The sequence below is a fragment of the Electrophorus electricus genome, chromosome 13, assembly GCF_013358815.1.
Source record: "Electrophorus electricus isolate fEleEle1 chromosome 13, fEleEle1.pri, whole genome shotgun sequence".
Classification (NCBI taxonomy): domain Eukaryota; kingdom Metazoa; phylum Chordata; class Actinopteri; order Gymnotiformes; family Gymnotidae; genus Electrophorus; species Electrophorus electricus.
Window position 1 is genome coordinate 11941895 of NC_049547.1, and position 8532 is coordinate 11950426.

General features: G+C 37.6%; 1 long non-coding RNA gene and 1 other non-coding gene across 2 annotated transcripts; both read left to right on the forward strand.

Annotated features, from left to right (window-relative positions):
- Positions 1-387: 387 nt before the first annotated feature.
- trnay-gua lies at positions 388-473 on the forward strand. Its single transcript is given in 2 exon segments — positions 388-424; positions 438-473. It is a non-coding gene; the product is annotated as a tRNA-Tyr (tRNA).
- A 2703-nt stretch (positions 474-3176) lies between these two features.
- LOC118242358 lies at positions 3177-5214 on the forward strand. The gene is made up of 3 exons (XR_004776797.1): positions 3177-3520; positions 3635-3830; positions 5175-5214. It is a non-coding gene; the product is annotated as an uncharacterized LOC118242358 (long non-coding RNA).
- The last annotated feature ends 3318 nt before the right edge of the window (positions 5215-8532 follow it).

Sequence of the window (8532 nt, forward strand, 5' to 3'; positions counted from 1 at the left end):
ACACTCGCCCAATAATAGTTGGGCAAATTTCCCAATAATAGATTTTCAAAAGCGTTTTAGTGAAGGGGCCTTTCGATCAGTTTGCAGTCACTTAAAATATTAGAGATTACCACGTTTTATTTTGGAGGAAAACTGACGTGTAGCTAAAAGCATGCATCAACCAAAAACAATTAGAATATAAGCAATTTTTAAAAATACATTTGCAGTTTTTTGGGAATTTTTTTGCAGCACACTTTATATGAACAATCACTTTTAAGACATAAAACAGTCGAATAAATTGTATATTTACTTTTACTTTTTAAATTATTTTGGCTACGTCACTAAGATCGAATATTTAGTTTGTAGTTTATGCATATTTATTCGCTATTTCTAGGCGTCTATACATGACCTTCGATAGCTCAGTTGGTAGAGCGGAGGACTGTAGAGGTTGTACGGATATCCTTAGGTCGCTGGTTCGAATCCGGCTCGAAGGATGTAGTTTTAACGCGATTTTTAGAGTTTGTTTTTGATATACCATCACCTTTATTTAAAATCTCTATGACGTTTTCTATGGTGTAACACCCACAGAAACCTAACGAAAAACAAACTAAAATACACCAAGGCTTTTAGCTTCTGAGAAATCCAGCAAGGTTTAATGTTGTATTTAAGAATAAGAATAGAAGTTATACAAATGTTTATTTTGCAAAATCAAGATATAATGTTCGTTCAGAGAGCTATGATCAATTCACTTAGTATACTCAGGGCTTCAGAAAGATGATTAATTTGAAGACATTACACAGGCCAAATATGAAGTGTCAAACTTTAAAGTTTTAAGCCATACAGAGGGAACTCAAGACATTCTGACTGCATCAATTTTATATAAGCTTTTTTTCTCTGTATTTTAAACTGAAATACATATTTTCAACACAGCATCTCACTAGATACAGAATTAAAAATAAAGTATAATTTTCTTCCTTAGACTCCAATAATTTTCTTGGCCAAATAGCCAGGCATACTGTAGAAGAACAGGGCCAGCATGAGAAGTGTGAGCAGAGTCACAACAATTTTGATGACCAACCATTTGTATTTTTTGAAGAGAAGATGGCGGATTGATTTTAGTGGGTTGATGAACCCCAGCATTGAAGTGTCTGGACGGCTGTTGGGACAAAAGAGTGTCATTAGCTTTAGCATAATAAGCAATTCATATTTTGACAAAAATGATGGTTATCTATGAACCATAACAGAATGCAGTCTATTTTAAAAACAACATGCAACATTTTACTGTATATGTAGTACCATTTAAAAGTCTTAGGCACCTCAGGAAAATTATGTTCACTTAGAATTTATGATCTTGATCCAGTTTATCAGTAACTGATTTGCTTCCTAAAGAAAAGTAGTCATTTTATCCCTTCTGTATCAATTCTGTATCAGGTTTCAACACAAAAGCAATTAAAGACTAAGCAAAATATGTTTTTTGAGATTTAGCAGAATATTTATTTAATATTCTTCATTCTCAGGCTGCACAAGAAAAATGCAGAATAAAGTGCAAACAGATAAAGATGACAAATGACTCAAGGTATATCGCATAGAAAGTCTCTCCGTGAGTTTGGCTGCCCAGGCTTGTGAGTGCATTGTGAGTGCTTGGTGGCTGAAGGTGTATTGTCATATCACTACCCCTGAGGCTGGTGGGTGTTTGCGAGGGGTTTGTGGTTCAGTGCAAACTCTGCTTTGCTTACCAGTGCTGCCTACCTTGACAAGCTAAATTGGCTTTTATAATTTCTCAGCTCAAGAGGAGGGCCAAAGCTTGGGATATTTTCTCTGGTGGCCCATCCTTTCTGCTACCGGATGACTACCCCGACTTCATAAGATTGCGGAAAGCATCATTCCACCATCTGCGATGGGGTAGAGTTTGTGGTCACTCCCCGCTACATCTACAGCAGGGTTCCCATTCAGTGGCAGAGTATGTTATAGAGGCACTAGCTGCCTCTTTGCGATGGAACCAGCACTCAGGCAACTTTACCTGCAGCTTCCCACGTAGACCCTACATAAAGGTGTCCATGAACACTGTTTTTTCTTAAATGAGATCAAACATCTTGCTTTCACATACAACAGCTTCCTCGAAGAGAAACATTGCTCCCTTTGCTAGAGGTCACCACCCCAAGGTTGTCAACACCCCATTCGAGAGGGGTAGCAGTCCCTGAGGAGCCTATGCAGCTGGGTTTATCTGTTCTCTCAGGAGGAGGAGCAGGTCATGCAGCATTATATATAGGAGGCTTTGGGTCAGGGTTACATCTGCCCCCCACTTTCCCTGCCTCAGATAACATGTACTTGGTTAAAAAAAGGAAGGACAGTGGGCCAAAACCATGCAGACTACTTAAATGCCCTATTAGTGAAGAATGCCTACACTCCATAGCTGGTCCCTGCCACCTTCAAACAGCTGAGGGGGCATGTACTTCACTAAATTAGATCTACTCAATGAATATAATATGATACAGATTAAAGAGGATGATGAGTAAAAATGGCATTTAGCATGAGCTCAGGACACTCTGGATACCTTGTTCTACCTTATGGCCAAGCCACAGCATGGTCTGTAGTGTCATCGTTTAGATGATTTTGCCAGTATACTGGAAATTTGAATGAGATGCTTTCGTATTTTAGAATAATGTATTCATTTATGCCCATCTAGAGACTGCAGCTCAATATGAAGAGTGTGTGGCATAATTAAGCTGACATCAAATTGAAGGTCTTCTAATTTAAAGAATGTTACTTTCTTTCTAAACACCAAACATTTTGTAAAGAATTAACAAGTAAGTAGGTTAATGATACTGTGTGGTGACCAGTGGTGGCTGGCCAATTGGGATCGCCGCCCGACCTGGTGGATATTGTTAATTAGTTTCTATTTTTAAAATAAACATTTTTTAAATAATCAATAACTACTTCTTTTAAGTATGAGTGTGCTAAAATGTAACATAGAAAATATACTGGGGGAAATTAACATCCTGGTTCATTCCCTCTGTCGTCTGGGGAGATAGAAATATTACCCAGCACAGGCCATTGCTAACCGTTGCTGACACAAGATATGCACATAGTAACATAAATTTAGCCAATCGGCGTCCTCGAATCTGATAGGTAAGGGCGCTTCATTTTTATCGCCCCAATCCAAATCAGTTAGTCGTGGAGTAGGGACATTGGACGTTTTTAGGTTATGATGTGGTTACTCGAGACACAGCATTTGGGGCGCCCTCAAATTCAATAAGATCCTTTCTCCAAAAAACATTTGAGAGAACTTTGGTGGAAAAACTATGTTGAGTAGCTTGCTAAGATGGCTGGCTAGCTAGCTAGTCAAAGTGTGTATGTTGTAGTTTTTAATTTAAAGTACCAACGAACTAAGCTAGTGAAACCTAAGTTTGCGCAAGGGTTAACTTTTGGCTAACGTTGACTGAGTTTTTTTTTGCGTAGCTATTTTGGTGGTTCACGCGAACAGCTCGACAGCGTTCACTACCTTAGCTGCCTAACTAGTGAGTTTTAATGGAGGTCAGAGGTGGGTAAATTTACTCGTTACTTTGAACAAATTGTACTTTTAAGAGTTATTTAAGAGTGTACATGTGCGATATAAAATGCATACTTTTGCTCCGTTCCTTTCATTACATTTTAGAATCTTTTTGTACGTTTCGCCACAAACTGTCAAGTGCAGTAAGGTTGGTGAAATCCCTAAAGATGATCATGGAGTCCCGCCCCTTTACTTAGTAAGCTAACCTACACAACTGGACAGTAGATCGACATAATGAACAGTGATCAGGCGTGAATTCCGTCGTGGGACTCGAATGACATTTACGAAACTAACTCGCAAGGTATCATTTTCTGGCTCACATATCTATATGTACTCTGTTTTGTCATAAAGTGCATTATTCTGAATGTGTGGTGCGATATCAATGATAGGCTGAAAAAAATGGTTATAAACTACAAGCAACAGAAATAATGCAGCAGCTGAACTGACTCATGGCGTGCAGCAATGCAATTAAAAAAAAGTTTATCTAGGCAGCGGATATCTAGCTAGCTAACCGGTCTGGCAAATTGGTCGCATAATTTCAGGGTAAATATAACGAAAAGTAAAAGTGTCTAGTCAGTGACCTTGGGCAAGAGATAGGAATATTCCCACAATCTACTAATCACAAAGTGATCACTAAATCCATTGCCATGCTTGTAATTTGTTATATGCACACTTGTTGACATGTATCTTAAACATGCAAGAACTAAGTAGGGCAAAGACCCAGAGCAAACAAAAACAGCTGTTTATTGTTTTGCGTGCTTAATCCTAATATGTTTTCAGTATTTCTCTGTCAACTATAGTTCCCCCCCCTGTATTTACATCTAGATGTATGGCATTTAGCAGGTGTGATCTACCAACGTGATTTTGTTTGTCTACTTAAATAGAACAAAACGTGTTGGTCACATTCATGTATATGTTTCTGAACAAGACTTGGTCTAATCTAATGATGCATACTGTACCTTCTATCGCAACACTTTAGAGCTGCAACTAATGATAATTGTCACTTATTGTGAGTCTCTTGATTTTTAATACCAATTAAATAATTACTGGCTATTTCACAGGCACTAGTAGTTTGCGTTATGTTGTATTGGGATGGTTGCTTAAACTGACTGAGTATGTCACAAACAGTTCCACCTAGAATATGTTTCACCAGCCACCAATAGTAGCCACCTTGCATGGTGTGATCTAGTTATTTGAAGATCACTCAGTCTGCAGAACAGCTTATGTTGTTATGTCCCTTCTCTCAATGTATTTAAGAACCACTAATGTTTTTTTTAGTTATTATTTTTTTACTTTTAATTTTTTTTTTTACATCTTATAGACAATAGTCTGCCCTGATTAAATGGAAATATGGTTGTACTCTTGTCTATAATAAATATTCATGCTGTTCCTCAGTTGGAACACAACCCAACAGGCTTTGCAATTGCTCTTATAATTTGACATTAAATTCCATTAACTGATACTTTGAATCATATTGACTAATATCATGCAAACGTAGTTGACAGCTTCAAATTGATGTTGTGGACAAGTGTGTAAAGATTCATTTGGACTGGAATAAGTACTAAAGTACTGCTCAGTTTGAAATACCATGCTTCAAGTCTCATGGAGGGCAAGCATCAAGACTATTCACTGTCCTGGTTCCTAGATGGTGGAATGAACTCCCGCTAGCTGTCCGGACAACAGAGTCCCTTGCAGTCTTCAAATGGAGACTGAAGACCCATCTATTTGTGGAATATTTGAATGACCACTAACCCTGCTCCTATGTTGACTAACTGAAACTCTAGTACTTATTGTAGGCATGGATTCTGACTGCTCCTTTGTTGACTAACAAACTTTAGTACTACTTATTGTTTATTGCGCTGATTGTTGTCTGAGATTATGTATTTTGCACTTCTAGGCATCAGCACTGTATTTCATCCCTGTATTTCAGCAGCATTCTAGTTCATTGGTATCTTGGACTCTAACCTACTGTATTGGATGTATTCTGTAGGTAAATGACAAAGCACTTTTGTCATTCTGGATAAGAATGTCTGCCAAATGTTGTAAATGTAAAAATTTAAGAAATGCTCAGTGCTGCACTAGTGTTGTGTTGCACAATGCTGCAAGTAGTACATGCCTTGCAATTAGTGTTAATGTATGGCATTAAATTCCAGTAACTCTTACAACTGTTTAGTTGTGATGGGGAAAAGTGAAAGGGAATGTGCAAGTGGTTTAGGCTAATTGGGCATTTTACATCATATTTTGGGAATGGTATAGAAGATAAGAATTGTATAGAGCTGCTCTAACAGCCTGCATTGATTATAATGTGACTACAAATACACTTAGGTAGCCATGTGTACTGTGCTGTTCTATATGGTATGGTATTAAATTCCAGTAACTGTTCCACTGAATGATTTTAATTCATACAGTCAGACTTAGTGGAGGGCTTCAGCAAGTTTTTGTGAACAAATATTTGAAGTCTGCTCTAGGTTGAGCTATACAGTTTAAATTAGTCCCGCTCTTGTCAAAAAAAACCAAGAACTAAATTGTCTGTGTGCAAAAGGTTAAGCCGAGTTGCAGTACCCTGAAGAGGTAACAAGTGTGACATAAATGTGACAACTTTTATACTGATTAGTCAGTTATTTTTATTATCAGTTATTTTATTGGGCATATCTGCATCAAACTTTGGATGCAATATCATTCTGTCACAACATGTATGTCTGTAAATTTCTGTATTGATGCAACCTTATTTTATGGACTTATGCCCATTTTGGTATGAAAACACAAGGCCTGTGATAATATGCAAAATAGGTAATTGTGCAGTGTACAGCCTCCAAATAGTGGCTCTGTCTCAAACTTGGTAGTCAATATCATAGAGTAATATCATATGTCGGTCAATTTCTGTGTTGATATGTACTACTATTTCTGACTTTTGTCCATATATTTTGTCTACACAAGAATGATATGCTTAGTAGTTCAATTAATGCTGTAGGGTTTCCCAATGTTCTAACTGGCTCAAAATTTGCAGGCAACATCATATTGTCATTCAATTTCTGTCTGTAAAATTCTGTGTTTGTGTCCTACTTTTCTTAACTTCTGCCCAGTTAAGTTATGAAAACACAAGGTCTGTGATAATATGCAAAATAGGTTAATGTGCACTGTAGAGCCTCCCAGTGACCAATTTGGCTCAAACATTGCAGTTTTCTGCACAATGTTAATTTGAATATACCTGTCTATTTTGTTCAAAATCAAGCAACGTATCCTAGAGTTTCAGCGATATGACTTAGAAAAGTGATTCTGGTACCCATTTTATCAATATATTGCAGCTATATAAAGTCAAAATATCAACATGTTTTGATAATAGTTATTTCAGACTTGATTTTGATAATAGCTTGGTTGATGTGAATGAAGGAAAATCCTAGTTTGAAAAGTGCCAATTCTACACAATGAATGCAAAAAAAAAAAAAAGGTTTTTGTAAAGCACTTGTAATTGCAAGTTGTTAGGGCTCCTAAATGAATCACGGGATCCAGCTTTATGTTCCAAAGTGAAAATAGAAGATATACTTGATTTTCTGGAATAGCACCCCAATTGGCCAATTCCCATAAAACTTCAGTATGTCTTAGAGCACATACTGAAATTCGTGCACATACCATTCAAGTTTGGTGTGGATTGACCAATGCTAAGTCTGTCATATGTGTGCTGAAATCTGATTGACTGATGGTCTGCCATTTTGCACATATGGCGTAATACTTTTAGGCACTGTGGCAGACGCACCTACAAGTTGTGCACCATTAATCTGACGATCTTGATGTATGGGTCAGTTTCCTCTATTTTATAGTGCCCTCTAGTAATGCAGGTGCACCAGACCCCCTTGAGGTACATACCTCTTGATGTACCTGTAGTTTGGTGTCATTCTGTTCATGCTTCATGAGTTCTTCCCAGAAGCCATTAGACTCCTGAACTCTGGCTAACTCCAATTCCAATTCATATTCCAAAATGGTCACTTCTATACATGCTTATAGACAGACACACACACATATGTACAAACATACATACATACATACATATCTATACACACACTCACACATTGTTTTGCATTGGACTAGTGCTGAAGTCAAACCTACACAAATAAACTATGCACTCCTGTTGCAGTCTTGCACATTATCCTACTTGCTGCTAGAGTACTGTACTAAACCAGCACTGTACTCTGAACTGTTCTGGCTGCTACCGGTGACTGCTCTGTTCAGGGTAGCATGTCACTGATTGCTATGCACAACTCGCTTTACATATGCCCAGTACTGTGTACTGTACTAAATTGCACTGTACTCATTTTGTATTTTGTATTTGTCCTGTCCTATATTTATATTGTTTATTTAATGTTTATTTAATGACATTTTGCACTATATTGGACTGTTTGTACTTGTGTAGCATGTTGTCTGTTGCACTGTGTTTTTATGTTGCACCATAGTCCTGGAGGAACATTGTCTCGTTTTTGTTGTGTACTTGTATATAGCTGAAATGACAATAAAACCTCTTGAACTTGAACTGGTGTATATGTTCAGTATTTGCAGTGGAAACTCCACTCCTGTTTTTGATTGGCATCTGAAAACTACGCAGTGTTGAAAATCTGACTCCTCTGAGTCTCTGGATACCATATTTGCGTTAGGGTTGGTGAAAACCTAGATTAGTTTACATAAATCTAAGTGGGCAGAGCTTAATAGTTGTGCTTTTTTTTGTACAGTGGAAGACTAGTAGTCACTCCAAAAATAATTTTGTCCTGTATGACATACAGTGTAGCAGTTAAACGCACTGTGTATGCCATAGTCCCACCTATAACCTAGTAGGGCTGTGTTGTGCACTCGTGTAGCAGGGGGGTTTTTCTACCTATTGACCAAATTTCATGTCTGTAGGCCTTTACGGTTTGGTATGCACAATTCATTTAGAAAAAAGAAGCAAAAGCCTAACAAAAACAACTGGGTGCTGAAGTGCTTGGACCCTAAATATAGCTACAAGTATAGGTCAT